Here is a 19,365-nt window from a genome sequence, read left to right as displayed (position 1 = left end):
CGCCCACAGCCTGTGCGCATTCCTGCATCCCTGCCGCCGCCCGGGACCCGAGTGCCCCAGGGGTGTCCAGGCGCGGTGCCAGGGGGGTACTGTGCAGGTAACCCTCGGAAGAACTAGGGCTGGATGGAGGCGGCGGCCGGGGAGAAACACGCCTTTTTAGGCAGCCGTGCTGCCCCGCACCGCCCCACGCAGCCCAAGTCTGCAATCACTCTCCGCGAGAAGCAGGGATCCGCGCGCAGCCAGGGAGCGCCCCGCCTGCGCTCGCCGGCGGGCCGAGCTGCCGGGCCGGGGGCGCGGGGAGGGGGCAGCCCAACTTCCCAGTGCGCGGCTCCCGCCCGCTAGGTGAGCCTGGAGCTGGGAGGATGAAAGGGATGGCGAAGAGGGAGGGGGCTCTGGGGCGAGCGGAGGGGGCGAGCGGAGCTCGGGGGCGGGGCGCGGCGCAGCCTCGGTGCGGGGGCCGGGAGCCGCCGCCTCTCCCCGGGGCTCGGGGCCGCGGTTCCTCTAGCCGCGGGAGCCGCCGCCGCGTTGCCCGAAACAATGAGGCGTGCGGCGCGGGGCTGAGCGCAGCCCCCCGCCGGCTTTGAGGCCGAGCCACCCGCTGTGCCCAGCCGCCCGCGCTTGCAGCTGCCGCCGGCGTGGAGCAGCGCTGGCTCCGGAGAGGTGATCCCGCAGGCCGCCCGGGACCGGAGCGCGGGGCAGCTGGAAGACCCCGGAGTGGTAGGAGGAGGACTCCAGGACGACTCCAGCCGCACACTCGCCTTTTGCAGCCCCCAAGTTCGGCGGCGTGAGTCGGGAGCCCCCGGCCGGGGTCCCAGCTCTAGCGGGCGTCAGTGTTCAGTGTGGGAGCGCGTGGCGCGCGCACCCGAGCGGCTGCTGGGGAATAAAATGTGACACGCACGCCTCGGACTCCAGTGCCGCGCGGCCAGGGGGAGCGCCGAGCACCACGGTGTCGTGCGCTTCGCGGCGCGGTTTAGGCAGAAGGCTGGTAAGAGAGGGCACTGGCTGAGGGTGGGCGACACCTTCCTCGGTGGCGCTGCAGCCTGCGCGCTGCTCTGCGCGGAGTTACACTCCGCGTTTGGGGGCCAGACCCGTGTGTGGGGAATATTGAAGGTGGTTTGGGGAGAAGCAGGAAATTCTGGAGAAGCGAACAGGAGGACTCCTTGCACTTTGGGGAAGGGCGGATCCAGTTGTGCCCCTGTGGCTCAGTAACGGTGATCTTTTATTTTTGGCTGTGGAAGGGAGTGAAGATTTTTGTCTTTCTTCAGCACAAAACTGCACTTCTTAAAGGTTAAAGTGTGTTCTGTTGATTTCTGGTTCTCTGTAGCTATAATGTTAGGGGTAGTAGGGATCTTTAGAATCCTAAATACCCGAGTGTTAATTCTTATGTAGTTGGCAGGCGGCAAACTCCGCTTTTGGGTTTACTTTCCGCGGTGTAGAGTGGATATTTGATGCATTCTTTGGAGTAGGGAGTGTGACGTCCATCTCATTCGGATTTGCCGGTTCTGTGTTGGGGGACGGAACTCATGGCTCTCGCAAGTGCTGCCTTCCAAAGAGCTGAATAGCTGTGTTTGGAGAAGCTGTGCTTTCCAGGAATTTAAATGAGACTTTTTGTGATTGCCTTCCAGGTCTCTCCTCCTAGTACCATATTTGTTTTGTCAGGCTGAACTTTCCGAAGCTGTTTTGTAATCTGAGAAGCACTTTTGGGGGGAAAGTAATGCTTGGCTGGATTTTTGTGAACTTATTGTTATTGGACATGCGAAAAATTTGGCGAGAGGCAAACCATATTTGGTTGAAATCATTGTCTCTTGCACCACTGCCCTTCTGACCATACAGGGACATGCTGGCCCTCCTCGCCGCGGACTGCTTGCTTGGGTGAGGGGATCTTTGGTGGACCGGCAGCACATTTTGTATTTAGAGAACTTTCTGCACACTTGAAAAACCGCATGCTGGTTACTTTGATGCTTCAATTTTTTGAAATTCTGATCAACATTTTTTTGCCAACTTGAAATATAATTTATGACTAAGGAAGAATTCCAGTAAAGGGAAGTGCTATATATATATATGATGTATATGTATATACATACACAAAAGATGATACACACACACACATATATATATATCATCCTGTTGATGCAAATTCAGGGTTAAACTTCTGAAAACTCTGAAAATTTAGGGTTAAAACTTCTTTTAAAAGGAAAAATGATGAGTGGCCTTGAACCAGTTTTTACCTACTCGCCTTCCCCCATTATTTTTCTGGAACTGACAACCAAAATTCTTATAGCACATGAGGAATTTTATACTAACGCATTAAAAGAAACTGTTGGCAAAGGTCAATGGATATTGTGCTCAAAACTGATGAAACCCTAAAATCGTAGGTGAAGTGCCTCGAATTTTACTGCAAAGTTAAAAAGGTACTCAGACTTTTTGGAATTCTCTATCCAATTGTTACTTCAATAGGTATAAATTATAGCATCTTACCTTTTTGCTTGACGCTGTGAAAGCTTCTGGAGTTTTGAGTTAAATCTCTTGTAGAGATTGTGATAGGAGTCACCGCTTTATATGGAGTACTGAGCTCCACAGTTCAGAGAGGCTTTGGATGGATACTCTTGGAAAGAGGTCAGAGCAAGGACCAATATTTGTTGAGTTTGCTATGTGGTGCACACGATCTAGGAAGCAAGGATACAAAATAGAGGATATTTAGACTAGAGGATTCAAGGTTGAGACAATTTAACATTTGAAAATATGTGAATGATTTATTATGCAGCAGAGGGCAATTATCTGTGTTGAGTTTCTGATGAGGATAATTAAGAGGGAAAAGGTTTACTCTGTGGGGTGAAGACTTAAGTTGAGTCTAGAGTGTGGTGGCCAATCCAGCCAGCAAAGATTGGTTAAATAGTGAAAGGACTACTGAAAAAATTCCTGTACGTGCTTCTTTCTGGAGGTTCCATCCCCCAACCCCGAGTTTCTCCTCTTTCTGAGATGACTTGTGTGTGTGAGGCTGTGTTCTATTGCTTATACTGATACTGATTGAAATTTTACCCTCCAGGTTTAGAATTTATCCAAGCATTTCTCAAGTGCTTAAATCTTTTCTGAAATGACAAACTCATTTCTAGGCTTCTGCCCCTCCTGCTTAGGTAAATAAATGAGAGGTTCCTTTCCAAAAACGTGGAGATATTTGTCCTCTGGAAAGCTCTTAATTAATGTGCAGCTTTGCTACCTCATTGGTGAGACTTTGAATAAAAATATCTTATGCATGATAACAAGGACAGTCTTTGTTAATGCATTTGTTCTTTAAGAATATTGTGTTATTCCTGATCGAGTTTTTTCTTCTCCTGCATTTTCTGTAATAAGATCTTAAAATTTAATTGCTTAACTTAAATTAAGTACTTAATTCACCATGCATAAATATCTAAGGGAATCAGATAGTACCCTCATGGCAGGTGCATGTTAAGGTTTGATTTTCTAAGCATTGAAACCTGAAAGCCCATCCCTTTAAAAAAATGGGATGAAATTCCCAAATGACTATAAAAGTAATAATTGCATATAATTATATACTAATTTTGGAAAGTGGAAGGGAAACACAGGTGCATATTTGCACAGAAATTTTCAATGTTCTTACACCAATTGTTGATGCCAGTGCCAAAGACTGAACGGGCTGTGGATGACCAGCCACCGTTAGTCGATTACCACATTTGCAGTTTAATATGGTTACCATTTTCCCGAAAGCTCTCCTTCCAACTTTTGAGAAATTTGTTTCTAAATGTTATTAAGTACACAGTGCAAAGACACCAGTGTTAGAGAAACATGGATTTATTATGCCCCTTCCAAAATTTGAAGTTTACCCTTACTTGGTCCCAGCCACCTCCCACCCCTCCCATGGGATTGATAGGGGAACAGTTGCAGTTCAGAATACTTGGAATCTACCTAGTCCACAGGTGAAATACATTTAAAGGGGATGAAGTATGACCTGGGCAGTCCTAAGGCTTTGCAGGAGTTGGTGATCTGGTCCAGCCCCAGCATTGGTCCTAGCCCTGGTAAAAGCAGGGTCCCTGCAGTTGTGGGACTATTATCTTCACTTGCAGGTTCCTGATTGTGCCACAGTACCCAGTGCCTACTGGTTGGTTGGGGGAATTGTTCTGTGCATGGAAATGACATCAGAGGCATGTTGCCCACTATGGGGGACTTCTATCTGGACAGAACTGTTGTGTGCCTTCCTGGCTTCTGCTGCCCTCTGTGGTCTTGTCTAGGGAAGAAGTCCAAATTGAAGGCAGGCGGTGAAGCCTAGGTTTGTAGTTTTGCACTGGACTTTCTTAGAGAGCTAAGGAAAGCTATTGGCCGGTGCTCCTGTAGTGACCAGCACTGGAGAAAGATAGCCTTCTCAGAGCTCAGTTTCCAGGGCGGGAAACGGAAGGCTGACATGAAATCCTTTCCAACATGTCTTCTGGTGTGAGATTCCACAAAATTGATCATTGTAAGTTTCAGCATACTTAAAAACTAATTCCTCTGCAGCCCCAGGAGATAGGAATAATTCAAAGAATAATAGTAGTAACCAATTTGCACTTATGAGATACCACATCCTGCCATTTGCTTTGGCACAGATTATCAAAGTGCACTTTAGCCACAATCCTGGGAGGTATCATTATGCCCATTTTAAAGACGAGAAGACTGAACCTCAGAAAGGTCAAGTGCCTTGGCAGAGCTGGGATTTGAACCTGTGTCTCAGTGTCCAAAACCCATGCTGTTAGACTGAGATCCACTCAACAGAGGAAAACAAGAATGACAACTCCTGCCATTGTGTGGGGCCGGAGACCAGCTATGACTGTAAGTTTCATGTCCTCAAACCAGGCTGAGCCTGCTGGATGGGGAAAATTGTATACAATGGAAGAGGATGTCAGGGAACCCATGTATACAGAAAGCATGTGTTCATCAGAACCTGGAAGCAGAAAAAGGTTTAAGCTGCAACTTAAAAATGGACTATGAAATGTGGAATATCCAGGCAGTGAATCTTAGAATGAGATTTGGGCTGATAGGAAGCATGTCATATCAAGTGAAATTTCCAAGGAAAAATTTAGGCTAAGATTCAAGAAAATGATCCATCTGCTTTGAGTTACCGGGTTGGTAAGGAGAGCAAGCTCAAAAAGTAGTCTCCTGGTGCATTTAGAAATACATTGGCCAAAGCATTAGAGAATACACTGTAAAGAAAAATTCTACAATGTCTTGATTATAAGCCCTTGTTTTCAGAAGTTTATAATTCACACATTAAATTCTACTCTGGGCTGCTTCTACTGCTTGAGCCCAAGAGAAAAATGCTTTATTAAATTTAAAACAATTGGTTTTCCATGTTCAAATTATACAAATGTTTCAAGTAGAGGTTCATGCATGTTGGTAATTGTGGTTTCTAAAATGACTTCACTTTAAATTAAATATGGTAAAGGGTAGGTCTCTTAGATAATCCAATAGCTTTCATTATTCAGAAGTAAAACGTAAAAGTAGCTTCTTTGAAAGTGTAATGATGACTTTTCTGAAGTGTAAGTATATTGCTATGTGTTAAAAACCCATAATTGTGCCACTGACCTCAAATGGGTAGAAAAAAGTACAGTTAATATAGGATTTGTTTTCTAAATGATAGAGCTAACCCAGTTACACAATGGAACTGTACATGTAGGATTAAATGAATGGATTTGTTTTTATTGTTAGAAGAGGGATCTTGCTATGTAAATCATATTTTAAAATTAGGGCAAGTGTACCCCATTGGAAATCTCTGTATGGGCTGTGTGCGGTGCCTATAATGCCAGCACTTTGGGAGGCTGCTGCAGGCGATTGCTTGAGCCCAGAAGTTTAATGCTAGCCTGGGCAACATAGCAAGACCCCCATATCTACATACAATTAAGAAAAAGCTAGCTGCGTGTGGGGTCGTGTGCCTGTAGTCCCAGCTACTCAGGAGGCTGAGTTGGGAGAGTCACCTGAGCCCGGGAGTTTGAGGCTGCAGTGAGCCAGGATCACTCCACTGCACTCCAGCCTGGGTGACAGAGTGAGACCCTATCTCAGAAAATAAAGAAATAAATAAAAGAAATTTTCATATGAAAAAAAGGATTGTCTTTAAAAAGAGCGTATGTGCACACATGCACACACAGACACACTCACTTGCAAGTAAGTACCAGAGGAATAAATTCCTGCATTATGTGTTGTTACATCAGCAATCAGGAGTGGGAACTTGAATTAAGATACTTGAGCATTAATTGTTGAGATTCATGGCTGTTGCCTAACAAAATCAGGACAAGAGCCTAGCCCTTCCAACTGAAGGAAGAATATTCTCTTTCCTATATGGCTTATCTCTAAGAAAATTTTATGTTCCAAATTATATGTGGCTTGTGAGAAGCCAACCAAAAGGTTTAAGGTTTAAACTTTCTCTTAGTTTATTATAAACAGAATACATATGGAAAACATACTTTTACTTATGTGTGTAAATATATGGGAGTGTGCATGTTTGTGTAAATGTTCTTTATGACGACAGCAGACATCATGCTCAAGATGCCAGAACTTCTACTCCCATGGTCCCTTTGGTGATATGCAGAATGCATTTGACTGTGGAGACTAACTTTTGACATTGGCTTCTCAGGCAGGTCCTTCCCGGAACCTGGCCCCAGGCTGATGACTGGAATCCTACATATTGGTTAGCTGTTCTCTGTGATGACAGAGACTGAACCACTTGAGATATTTTAAGTCAGCCAGAAGTTCACCAAATACTATAGGTGATTCAATCTTTTTTCTGGAGAGCAGGCAACTATTTGGAATTGCCCTGAATTATAGTGCCTTTGAATCACTATAGACATAGGCAAAATAATTAAGACCATAAGCCTAAGAGTTATTTTAAAAGAAAACTATATGCTCTAATTTCTAAGGTAAATTTTAAATAATTTATGAATAAATGGGAAATAGACAAGAGTAATATGGTTTTCTTTTAAAAGTATGCCAATATATGTATAGCTATGTATATAATTGGTCTATAATTTCTATTATATACATTAGATATGTATATAATTGGTCTATAATAGTATATTATTGGTCTATATGTATATATAATAGTATATAATTGGTCTATATATATAATAGTATATTATTGGTCTATATGTGTATATAACAGTATATAATTGGTCTATATGTATATATAATAGTATATAATTGGTCTATATGTATATATGTAGGTCTATATGTATAATATAGTGTATCTTAATTATAGTTTATATATAGATTATTTATATATAGACTATCTATATATAGTATATAACTGGTCTATATAATTGGTCTGTATGTATAATAGTATATAGTTGGTCTCTATATATAATAGTATATAATTGGTCTATATAATAGTATATAATTGGTCTATAATATATATAATTGATCTACAATGTATAATTTCTATTATATACATTAGATATGTATTGTATACATTAGATATATATGTAATTGGTCTATAATAGATATGCATATAATCGATCTATGATTTCTGTTGTTTAAAGGGCAGCTTACCCCCTCTGAGTGACAGTGTAGTTAAAAAACATTCTTCTGCCTGATGTTCAAAATTAGCAGCTGGGAGAGTTGAACTAATTAAGTAATTGGCCTGACTCAATACTTGATATGTTGGAATAACATTCATGGGGTGCCATTAATAGGTTATTTCATTAACTATTTGAGGTGGGAGAGTTTCCAAAGTTGACTTGATAGTAGTAAGAAAGTGTCTGAAAGATATGGCTTTAAAATAATGTGATTGCTTCCATAAGTTAAATCTAAACATTTGTTACTTGCTTCACTCTACACGTTGCCTCACAGAATTAAAACGTCATGCTATATTATCATCATATCCTAATAATACCCCACATATCACCACTGGATACATACACAGAAAAGGCAGGGTTAATTTTTTTTGTTTGGCATTTTTTTCAATATTGTCTCAGGACTGTTAAACACAGTATTAGTTGTAGAACCAGAAGTGGGTGAAAGGAAAGCTTTAGACTGTATAACACAATGTGCCTCTTAAGGGGTAATGGAAGGACTCCTGGCCTAAGGAACCTCGGTTGTTTCTAGATGGTGCGTATCTATCCCAATTATAATTTGGAAGCCCGTGAGTATAGTCAAGGGCTTAATGTGCATGTTTTACAGGTAAAACTAAACAAACCCATTTTACTTCGTGTCGATCCCTATCTTTCAGTTGCCCAAGTTAGGTTAATCTTGTTCTTACCACACTGTGTTGAAAATGAGAGGTGATTTCATAATGTAGAAATATAGTCATCCCTCAGTATCCTTAGGGGATTGGTTCCAGTATTCTCCATGGATATCGTAATCCATGGATGCTCAAGTCCCTGATATAAAATGGCATAGTATCTTTGCATAACCTGGGCAGATTCTCCTGTATATTTTAAATCAATTGTTTCTAGGTTACTTATAGTACCTAATACAATGTAAATTCTATCTAAACAGTTATGCTGGGGTTTTTTTGTTGTTTGTTTCTTTTTGTTTTTTCTTTGAGAGACAGGGGTCTTACTGTTCTCTCCAAGCTGGTCTTGAACTCCTGGACTCAAGCGATCCTCCTACCTTAGTCTCCCAAAATGCTGGGATTACAGGCACAGGCCACTACACTCAGCCTGGTTTTTGTCTTTTATAATCAGAATTTCACTCTGTTGACTAAGCTGGAGAACAGTGGTGTGATCATGGCTCACCTCAGCCTCAACTTCTTGGGCTCAGACAATCCTCCCCGCTCAGCCTCCTGAGTAACTGGGATTACAGGTGTGCACCACCACACCTGGTTACTTTTTAAAATTTTTTGGAGAGACAGGGTCGCACTCTGTTGCCCAGCCTGGTCTTGAACTTCTGGTCTGTAGCGATCCTCCCACCCCAACCCCTAAAGTGCTGGGACTACAGGCATGAGCCACTATGCCAGCCTATACTGTATTTTTATTGGTATTCATTTTATTGTCGTATTGTTATTTATTTATTTCTTTTTCCAAATATTTTTGAGTCGTGGTGGATGGCACCTGTGGATGTGGAACCTGCGGATGCAGAGGGTTAACTGTGACTGGCATACAGATTTGGTTTGGGAATTACTGTGTGCATTGAGCACCTAAGCAATAGCCACTGAATTTTCAGGGTGGTGGACACAACCTCCAGCCAGGTACCAGGGTGCAGCCCTTCAGGTCCCTCCTGAACCCAGACAGTAAGACCTTGCTCACAAGGCTGTTCCTTAGAGCTGTTCCTCACTGAACCGAAAGGCATACCCACATTGATTGGTTTGTTTCTCCTTCAGTAACATTCAAGTCTGTGTGTGAGGAGAGGTTGTAGGGAACAGGATATAGGAAGGTGCTCATGCCTGTTTTTGTTTGTTTTATATATATATGGTGGGTAGAAAATAAGGATTAATGAATGCAGTAAGGTATTTGAGCACTCTTGTTTATCTTGTGTAGGTGCCAACCAAATATTTTTATAGAGATGTGGTTAAGCCTCTTGACATGTTCAACTGTGTATTTCAAAATAAAATTTTCTTCATTTGCTACTGACAGTCTCTAAGGTGGGGGAGAAATAGAGACTAAGTCACAGGCCCCATTGTTTGTGATGGTAGAATGGGAGGTAGACACTGAATTTTACCAAAAGAAGCTCACAGGTGCTGATGCGTTCAGACGCTTGGGTGAGTGACGTCATTGCACACAACGATGGTGTGGAGCTCGCAGGCCTTCTATCGTGTGTGTATACATGTATATGTAATATTTTAATCCAGATTTACTTTCATGCGACATTGTCAGCTCCATGTAATCTCACCTGTCAGATTTCATCAATTTCAAGCACAAAAGATCGAGGTGAAATATTGCCCCCAAACCACCTTCTGGGATCGAAGGCCTACAAGAAACCAACTTGGCTATATCCCCAGCTTGAAAATCACAGAGGCCATAAGAGGATTTCCTAAACTTTCTAAAGGTGGTATTGTAATCAGTAACCACCGGCCCATGGGATGCATTCCCCTCATAGTCTTCAAACCAGAAATGTGAAATGAACATTTCTGCATGATGTCAAATAGGATTTGGGAGGAGAAAAGGGTACAAAGAAACATGTCAGCTTTACTTTCCCCCACCTACCACCTTTTTTGTCTCTAAACAGACTCTTTGGAGTCCCGAACATTTCTCTTCCTCATTTTCTTCCCCTCAAAGCATGTCTTTCTCACCAACGTGCCTCTTCTATCCACAAGCGGAGGGAGGAAGTTATGGCGCCTGCCGCCTCCAAGGTGCAGATTTACTCTGGCTTTTATGCAGTTACTGTACCTGTTGTGTTTTCTTCAGCCGTATACCTTAACCAGAAAATGGCTACATGAAAAAAATAATTATTAAATCTTTTGCCAGTGGTAACTTGCACAGAGCATGTGTACGGTTTGATGAACTGTCGTAAACTAAATACACCTATATAACCAGCATATCAAGAAGCAATTCTTACCAGCACCCCAGAAGCCTCCTGGTGCCCTCTTCTGGTCACTGTCGCCCAATGGGTACTCACTATTCTGATTTATATCAGAGTAGATTAGTTTTGTGTCACCTGCTCACCAGCTTATACTTAAAGTTTAAACAAAGTAACTTTTAAACAATTTATGTTTTTAAAGTTAAAGTAAAATTTAACCAGGAATGAAGTATTGGTTGTGCCATTAAAATACAAAAGTTCAATATTCGTTCATCATTGAAACTTTCATGCTGTCTGAAGTTCATTTTGTTATTAACAACCCCAGGATTGTTGTAATGTAAGGTCTTAGTTTTGCCATTTGTTCAGTGCTATAGATCTTCCTTCAGTTGACTATAACCAGAAGACTAAAATTAAATTTTAAAATGTAGTATAAGCCAGTACATTTTACTCTAAATCTTAAAGATGTATTTTAATATATTCCAGTTTATTAAAAATAAAGCTGGATATATAACATTTATATGGAAAAAACACACTTTAAAAATGCAATTTGTGTCCAGGCATGGTGATTTGCACTTTTAATCTCAGCTGCTCAGGAGGTTGAGGCAGGAGGCTCTCTTGAGCCTAGAGGAGTTCGAGACTGCAGTGAGCTATGATCGCTAGAGTGCACTTCAACCTGGGAACAGAACGAGACCTCGTCTGTTTACAAAAAAGAAATTTACTAACTGAATTCAATTTTATTTGGCATTGAACTTGTAGCCTCTGAATTGTGAATTTAGGGAGAAAATTTTTGCAATCTACTCATCTGACAAAGGGCTAATATCCAGAACCTACAAAGAACTCAAGCAAATTTACGAGAAAAAAACAACCCCATCAAAAAGTGGGCAAAGGATATGAACAGACGTTTCTCAAAAGAAGGCATTCATACAGCCAACAGACACATGAAAAAATGCTCATCATCACTGGCCATCAGAGAAATGCAAATCAAAACCACAATGAGATACCATCTCACACCAGTTAGAATGGCGATCATTCAAAAGTCAGGAAACAACAGGTGCTGGAGAGGATGTGGAGAAATAGGAACACTTTTACACTGTTGGTGGGATTGTAAACTAGTTCAACCATTATGGAAAACAGTATGGCGATTCCTCAAGGATCTAGAACTAGATGTACCATATGACCCAGCCATCCCATTACTGGGAATATACCCAAAGGACTATAAATCATGCTGCTATAAAGACACATGCACACGTATGTTTATTGCGGCACTATTCACAATAGCAAAGACTTAGAATCAACCCAAATGTCCATCAGTGACAGACTGGATTAAGAAAATGTGGCACATATACACCATGGAATACTATGCAGCCATAAAAAAGGATGAGTTTGTGTCCTTTGTAGGGACATGGATGCAGCTGGAAACCATCATTCTTAGCAAACTATCACAAGAACAGAAAACCAAACACCGCATGTTCTCACTCATAGGTGGGAACTGAACAATGAGATCACTTGGACTCGGGAAGGGGGACATCACACACCAGGGTCTATCATGGGGAGGGGGGAGGGGGGAGGGATTGCATTGGGAGTTATACCTGATGTAAATGACGAGTTGATGGGTGCTGACCAGTTGATGGGTGCAGCACACCAAAATGGCACACTATGTAACAAACCTGCACGTTATGCACATGTACCCTAGAACTTAAAGTATAATAATAATAAATAAATAAATAAATAATAAATAAGGAAAAATTTAATATTGCAAGTGGACATTGATATAAGACTCTTAGCCCAAGGAACCTCTGTTGTTTCCAGATGATATGTATCTATTCCCGTTATAATATGGAAGCTTATTATATGGACAGTTCTAGAAGCTTTTATACATAATATAATTAGATTCTCTTTGGAGATGTTTTAAAGAACTAGCTCATCAGGAAAAGTTCATCAGGACATGGAAGATTAAAGTCATATAGATTCCTGGTAGTTTTTGTTCTTATAGAGAAATTCTGCATTGCAATTTGGAAATAATAAATGTAAATATAAAAACCCAGTCCAGGCCTGTCCCGTACCCCATCAGTTGCTGGTCCGTACTTGGAGTGTGCTGACCAGTTTTGAGAGATGTGTCCATGATGCCAAAAACTAACGTTCAAAGGAATATTAAAAAAAAAGTAGAATGGGCTGGGCCCAGTGGCTCACGCTTGTAATCCCAGCACTTTGGGAGGATGAAATGATTGGATTGCCTGAGCTCAGGAGTTCAAGGTCAGCCTGGGCAACATGGCGAAACCCTGTCTCTACCAAAAATACAAAACATTAGCCAAGAGTGGTGGTGCTTGCCTGTGGTCCCAGCTACCCTGGAGGCTGAGGTTGAGGGAATGGCTTGACCCTGGGAGGCGGAGGTTGCAGTGAGCTGAGATTGCATCCTGCACTCCAGGCTGGATGACCGACAGAGTGGGACCCCATTTAAAAAAGAAAAGAAAAGAAAAGAAAAAAAGTAAAATGATATCTTAAAATGGAGTAGAATGGAAGAGAATAAGAAATATAAATGTGATTTCAAAAGTGTAAAAGGAGATCAGGCAGACTGCCTAATGAAGGTCAGATGTACTTATGTTATATTGTATAAATTCAGAATTTTCTTAAAGCCTAAGAAGTTGGCTTAAATTCACAGCCAGATGCAAATGGTACCGTTTGGTGTGGAGCTGCATATTTGGCAGCCACAGCTGACACGGTGTCAAGGTTCTGATGATTTGGTGTCTGTTTCCTGAAGAGGAACTGCCTCTGCTACCTGCTGCTGCAAATGCTGGCTTGTCTACAACGTGCCCTTGGGCATGTGCTATTTAAGAGGCTTGAAACTATGTGATTATGCTTCACGTGCTTGTCCACAGTTTCTGCCCTTATGGAAACAGTGACATTTACAGTTTTAGAGGGTGAAGTGTTTCTTGGGCTTCAGCATCCAGTGTTTATCGCACTCTTTAAGGAAAAATTTGAGGGGAAACCATGCACTGCTCATAGCTAAGGGAGCATTTTATGTTAGAATTCGTTCTACAGATGTCTCCATCCGCTCTCGCCCCTCCTGCACACCCGTCTCTTTGCCGCTTTGGCCAAGAGTCTTCCTTCCATACCTTAAGCTCGACTGTGTGCATTCTCTCCTCCTTAGATTCCCCAGTCGTCCTCCATTGCATACGGGACATTGTCTGCCATTTTTAGAACATCATGTGCTTCCGGCTTGGGTCCAAGCTCATGGTCTCCACTTTCCTATTTCCCTATTAGCCACAGTACCTTCAGGATCTCTCCTTGACCTGATTGTTACGGACTTGGTTCTTTCCCTCTCCCTCCGACTGCCTCCCAACCCCTAACTTCCACCAACTCCCGTTAACTTACCAGCAAGCCTTCCCTGACACACACACACCTAACATGATTTAATGGTCCCTACTTGCACCACAGTGTCATCCCTCTGTTGCTACACTTGCTACTCTGTTATAATTGACTCTGCTCCCTTCCCGTCCCTGCTAAACTGTAAGTTCCTTGCAGGCAACCTCCAGAACTCTGTGTCCCAGCTATCAAACATGTTGTGTGGTACTGAGCCCTGGAGGTTCTTCGTGAATCTATGTCGAATGGATGGATCTAAGAGTCCTGTTAGATAGAAAGGATGGCTATCCACTCCCTAAATGCGATTTCTAAAACAGGAGAGAGTAGGTTGGATTTTTTCCCTCTTTCTTCAAGTTGAATTGCCGTGAATAGAGCTCCTCAAATTCTAGTGATCCATTTATAAACAGTGTATTCTCTAAGGACAAGAGACCATGGCCCAGATGGGCCATTCTGCACATACACTGTCCTATACTTCAGAGTTGCCACTAATCACTTGGGAGAAACACATTTACTAACAATGTTAGGAAATCACTGCTAAACCATTCAACCTCACAATTTTTGTGCCACTTGTGAATCTCACAGAGAAAACCTGAAATTCACATTTCTCTTGAAAATGATTAAAAATAGGGTTCAGCATCTTTGTTTCTTCCTTCAGCAAAGCATTCAGAACTAACGGACATGTGTAATCAGTAAATAATTAGTAAATATCTTGGGTTGGATCTGTCCATTTGGAATTTATAAAAGCACTTTGTCTTGGATTCATAAATGTTGTACAAATCCTGCAATTAGAACTACGTACATTTTCGGCACCTGGTGTGATAATAAGGCCGTTCCAGAACGAATGGGCTCAGCAGTGTTTTGCTATTATGCTGCCCGCCCAAGAATCGTCTATGAATAGCTACTAAAATTTGAAAAAGGTACTTCTACACCAGGGGAGTGTACAACATCAGTTGTCCATGAAGAATTATAAATGCAGGGCCTTAATCTTGGGTTCAGCCCAACGCCATTGCAGATGGAGAAACTAACACACACCTTTAGCTTAAAGCCCAGGGAAGCTGCTGCGCTGTCCCCTGCCTGTGTGTATCAGATGCATGGCCACGACCTCATTCTGCCATCGTTCCCTGCAAGAGATGACCACAGGGCTGCGGACATCTACGGAGATAGATGAAGGGTTAGTGAGCATTTGGGGTCATTAGAGTTTATGTGGAACTTTGTATATTTTCAGAATTTCTTCCCAGACTCACATCCTTCTGAGTGAGCGTTTTGTTTAGTTTTGTTTTTGGAAATTTTGCAGCTTCCCAAAGGCGAGGTTAAAATCAGGGGCATGCCTGGCACATGTCAGTTAATTAAAAGGACTCTTTTCCTTACTCTGAATCTATACTAGAGTCGAAATTTGAAAAACTACCAGCAAATGAAGTTAGGAACATTAAGTGATCTTCAGCGTTAAATAGAACTTCACAGGATGTAATGAAGGCACATGAAGTTTAAAACAAAAGGAACCTCGTCTCTCCTAAAAGTACAAAAAATCAGCTGGGTGTGGTGGCGGGCGCCCGTAAGCCCAGCTACTCCGGAGGCTGAGGCAGGAGAATCTCTTGAATCCGGGAGGCGGAGGTTGCAGTGAGCCAAGATCATGGCACTGCCCTCCATCCTGGGTGACAAGAGCTAAACTCTGTCTCAAAAATAAATAAATAAATAAATAACAAAAGGATGTGTGTGGGGCATTTGAATAAATGATGTCACTTCTCCATTTATGTTAGACACAAGGGACCTGTCATACACGTGAAGAAAGAAGAGCCTACGTGTGGATGTCCTCACATCCGTGGAAATCATTTTAAATCACCTTCATAAACAACTGAAATGGACTTCAGTGACTTCATGGATGCTGACTGTTAGTGGTTGTCATTCTGACTGTGTCAGCTTGGCAGTCCCCACCACTGCCCGGGGCTGTTCCTGATTTCCACAACGTAAGCACAAACTCAGGTTTGGCCCTGGACTCATGCACCAGGCAAAGAAGAAAACTTGGTCTTCTATTAGGAAACTTAGTTGGTTCCTAGAGCACTTCAGCATTGCTGTTATTTCAGAGGGTATACAGTCATGTGCCACATACAACATTCAGTCAATGACAGACCACATATAACACGGAGGTCTCCGGAGATTATAATGGAGCTACCAAATTCCAATCTCTTAGAGACTTGAAGCTGCAGTAAGGTTGTACTGCAGTGCATTACTGCGTTATTTGTAAGTGATGATGCTGGTATAAAGAAACCTACTATATGCCAGTCATGGAAAAGTCTATCACATACAATTATGTACAGGGCATAATACTTGATAATGATTATAAACGATAATAAAATAACAATAATAAATCTGTTACTGGTTTGTGTATTTACTATACTACTATCATTCTTTCAGAGTGTACTCCTTCTAATTAATAAAAAAGAAAAGCTACCTGTAAAATGGTCTCAGGCAGGTCCTTCGGGAGGATTCCAGAAGAAGGTGTTGCTATCATAGGTGATGGCAGCTCCATGCGTGTTACTGCCCCTGAAGACCTTCCAATGGGACAAGATGTGGGAAGTGGAAGACAGTGATACTGATGACCATGACGCTGTGTAGGTCTAGGCTAATTTGTGGGTTTGTGTCTTAGCTTTTAACAAAAAAGCTTAAAAAGTGAAAAATAAAATTAAAAAGTTTAAGCATAGAAAAATGCTTATAGAATAAATATAAAGAAAAGGTATTTTGTACAGCTGTACAATGGGTTTGTGTTTTAAGCTAAGTGTTACAAAAGAGTCCAAAGTTCCAAGAAAATAAAAAGTTTATAGAGTTAAAAAGTTACTGAGCTAAGTTACTAATCTTAAGCTAAGATGTATTATTGAAGAAAGAAAACCATCCTTTTTGTAAATTTCCTGTAAACTTACAATTTGCCTAAGTGTCCAGTGTTCATAAAGTCTACAGTAGCATATAGTAATGTCCTAAGACCTTCATATTCACTTACCACTTACTGACTCACCCAGAGCAGCTTCTAGTCATGGAAGTTCCATTTATGGTAAGTGTCCTGTACAGCTGTACCATTTTTAAATCTTTTATGCCATATTTTTACTGTACTTTTCCTATGCTTAGATATGTTTAGACACACAGATACCATTGTGTCACAATTGCCTAGTATGCCGTACAATGACATGCTGTACACGTTTGCAGTCTAGGAGCAAAGTAATAGGCCATACCACATAGCCTAGGTGTGCAATAGGCGGTACCATCTAGATTTTTTGTGAGTACATGCTGTGATTTCATACAACAATGGAATTGCCCAAGGATGCATTTCTCAGAATGTATCTCTGTCATGAGCAAGGCATGACTGTATTACATTTAAAAATCTGTTAAAATTCTTTCACTTTGCTTGATGACCTTAGATCCCCACACACCCCCAAGCCCTTTTCATTTTCCTTATGAGCCATGCTATGCCATATTAATAGGGTTTACATTGCCGGTTGGTTTCTCTGCATTTTTTAATTATATTGTTGTCCTGGAGAAGTTTTTTGATGACTGGATGTGGTTAGAAAGGTCTGTGACAGTATTCCGGAATGTTAATGTCTAGGAAGCCCTCATCCTGTGCCCAGACCAACCTGTCAACCTGAAGAATGTTGCACTCTTCAGGAAACCCGTAATTATTGGATATTGGCACTGGTTTTGAAAGGATCTCAAGCTTTTGGGAGAAGAGATGAACCTGGCCTGGGCACACCTTCAGTAATGAGTTCGGTGTTTTGCTTGTTTATTTGTTAGATTGCTTTTTCAACTGATTTATATTCCTTGAGAACATGTACTCTCAGGCAGTGAAAGTAAACACAATTTTGTGGCTTCCTCGAAAACTGGTAATAAATAACATGGATCTAACAAGAAGAAGTGGCCTGGGTTTACCTGTTTACATTTCATGACTATCCGAGCTAAGTGGAAATTTTCACATTTTTCACCCTGTTAGTGAATTACTATTAAACATTCAGTTTATACATCAAAATAACCATCTTTATTCATTTTTGGAAAGAAAGGCTGTCTCTTGGTGTCCAGGAAGCAGAAGACTAGCATCAGGCTGGGGGCTCTGCACAATTCCAGGACTCTCTCTCTGGCCAATGAAGGGTGGGGAAAATCTCATTCTGTGGGGATCAGATGATTCCTGTGCAAAAAGCGGCTGAGGGTAGCACCCCCTACCCCCTAGGTGACTGCCTGTACAGAACTGGCTTTCCCACCCTCCTCTCACTGGCCATTATGCAGACAGACCCCAGTCACGTCACCTTCGTTAGTTGTGTTGGTCCGTCACCCAGGTGAAGTGGAAAGTGGCATAGCACAGTGGCTAGCCTCATCACAGTCTCCACAATTAAATAAAGGATTGGCTCTCTCCCTGGCTCAAAGGTCAGGTGCCTTGTGGGCAGGGCCGTCTGTTCAGTCCTGCTTGGTGTCAGAAGGGGTGAGGTGCAGAGAGGACAGTCGGAGGCCCAGCCACCTGGGCAGGTGCGAGTGAGAGCAGCCAACGGGTGTCCCCTTGGAGCTGTCTGGGCTCAAACATCAGATTTGGATGCCCCCCACTGCTGTGTGTGAGCCTCCCTATCAGTCAACTTAATGAGAAGAGCTTAAAAACAAACAAACCCTTTCTTCCCTCCCCAGGGTTCTCTCATGTTCTCAAAGGTCTGACTGACAGCTTTGAAGGCCCTGCTTCTGCCCAGAGAGCCAAAGCAGCAGCGGGAGGAGGCGTCCGCACTTTGTGAACAGTCAGCCCGTGCCCTCCCTGACTGGGTGGGAGCTGGAGCCTCTCCGACCCCATTTCCAAATCACGGGCTTCCAAGGATGGGAGCAGTTATCCCTGAGTTGAAAGGGCGGTCGGTATTTTGAAGTTCCTGGGGGAGAAGATGGAAGGATGAAACGATGTGTTACAGTTTGCTGCAGAAAATTAACAGAGTAGTGCTACTTTTGTTTTTGTCCAAACATCTCAGTGGAAGAAGACAAGCTCTGTGCACAAGGAAGCTGCCAGAGGCTCACACCCCTTTCTCCATTGGTTGCGCCTGTTTGAAAAGTGCCCTTCCCCTCCAAATGAACAATTCTAGGGAGTCTGCAGCTCCCTTCCAGGCCTTCCTCTCCTGGAGTACCTGTCTTGTACTTGTGGAATATTCTGTTCACCACTCCCAAAATCCCCTCCAAAGCCCACCACCCCTCCCCAGCCACCAGTTCTTAAGATACGGGAGCTCATCTCATGTGCCTTTATATCCCCAGTGGTTAGCAAATTTCTTCCATAGATGTTTGTTAACTAAAAGAAGCTACTTTCATTCACCATAGTGGGTTTGTTACAAGCTAACAATGGCCCACCGCCAGTCTGCTTTGAATCTTACCACCAGCTTACAGCAGAATGTAATGACACTCCCTCCATGAATAAGTGGGGTTTAATAAGCATTTAATAAGTGGGGTTGTTTTGTATTGTCCTCCCTGATTCATGCTTTTTAGCCACAATTCACACGTGGGGGCAAAATTTCAGACATTTGAAAAACAAGTTGATCTGTGATGTCTCTGAAACCCCCAAACTCTACA

At 42.4% G+C, this 19,365-nt stretch overlaps 1 protein-coding gene across 1 annotated transcript in view; it reads left to right on the top strand.

Annotated features, from left to right (window-relative positions):
- The first annotated feature begins 495 nt into the window (after positions 1-495).
- ST6GAL2 (ST6 beta-galactoside alpha-2,6-sialyltransferase 2) overlaps positions 496-19,365 on the top strand; it is an 86,186-nt gene continuing 67,316 nt past the window's right edge. Inside the window, exon 1 of the mRNA XM_008008299.3 lies at positions 496-985. The gene's annotated coding sequence lies outside the window, so the exon portion shown is untranslated. The remainder of the gene's footprint in view (positions 986-19,365) is intronic.

The sequence above is a fragment of the Chlorocebus sabaeus genome, chromosome 14 (assembly GCF_047675955.1).
Source record: "Chlorocebus sabaeus isolate Y175 chromosome 14, mChlSab1.0.hap1, whole genome shotgun sequence".
Taxonomy (NCBI): Eukaryota; Metazoa; Chordata; class Mammalia; order Primates; family Cercopithecidae; genus Chlorocebus; species Chlorocebus sabaeus.
The sequence above is the reverse complement of the archived record's forward strand: the minus strand, read 5'-3'. Positions and strand labels throughout refer to the sequence as shown.